Here is a 938-nt window from a genome sequence, read left to right on the forward strand (position 1 = left end):
TCAAGACTCCATTAGATTGCAAGAGTTCGAGAGACTTTCCTTGTTGGTCCACGTGAAGGAATTCAATGCTTTTTCATTCTAATCTATTACTTATAAAATGATAGTGGCTATTTAAGCCACGCATCATTCTCACATTAATTTGTAATAAAAAATTGAAAACGGAGTAACCCAAAAGCATTTCGTTCTCGCCTTCATCTTCTTTCTCTATTCTCTATCTTTCGTTTGATGATGTCCATCTCCTCTCTATCTCTCTCGAAAACCCTAATCCCCTAATTCCCGTCGTTCTCCCCTCGATTGGCTATTCTCTCCTTCTGGCCTGGATCATTTCTCTCGGTGCTGTGACCTCGATTCTTCCCTCTTCTCAGTGTGACAATCTCTTTCTCTCTCATTTTCTCGATTTCTCTCTCACGGTGTCGCTCTCACTCTCAAACCCGGTTCTCTGTTTGTCGATCGTTTTTTGTATTCTACCAGTTTTCGGAGGCATTGTGGAGGCCACGGAGGAAACCATTATGGCCAGTTCGCGACTGAAATGGGAGACCTCAGATGAAGGGCTAGAAAAGTGGGTCGAACACAGCAGAGGTCCTTTAATTCCAAATGTTCGCTTACCAGAACAGGTTAGATATCGGATGTTTAGCCATCGTGTTTTTAGGAATTTGTTGATATTGTTTCAAATAAATGTTAATTACTATTATGTATACTCTGATCTGTTGGTATATGAAATGAGAATAAATGTTATTATTTGACACCTATTTCTGCCATTGCTCTACTATGCTATTAGATTAGGGGTTAGAAAGATGAGTACCGATTTCTGGGAGAAATTTGTCGGAGTGACCGAAAGATATTTAGCCTTACAATTTCGATTTCTCTCTTACTTCTCATCCTCAGATCTGATGATGTCAGCCGTGAAGATCTTCGATTAGATCTCGGAGGTTAGTTAG

The 938-nt window shown here is 40.2% G+C and overlaps 1 long non-coding RNA gene across 1 annotated transcript; it reads left to right on the forward strand.

Moving 5' to 3' along the window:
• LOC110270255 lies at positions 184–514 on the forward strand. Its single transcript, XR_002359573.1, has 2 exons — positions 184–333; positions 472–514. It is a non-coding gene; the product is annotated as an uncharacterized LOC110270255 (long non-coding RNA).

Source organism: Arachis ipaensis, chromosome B03 (assembly GCF_000816755.2).
Source record: "Arachis ipaensis cultivar K30076 chromosome B03, Araip1.1, whole genome shotgun sequence".
NCBI lineage: Eukaryota > Viridiplantae > Streptophyta > Magnoliopsida > Fabales > Fabaceae > Arachis > Arachis ipaensis.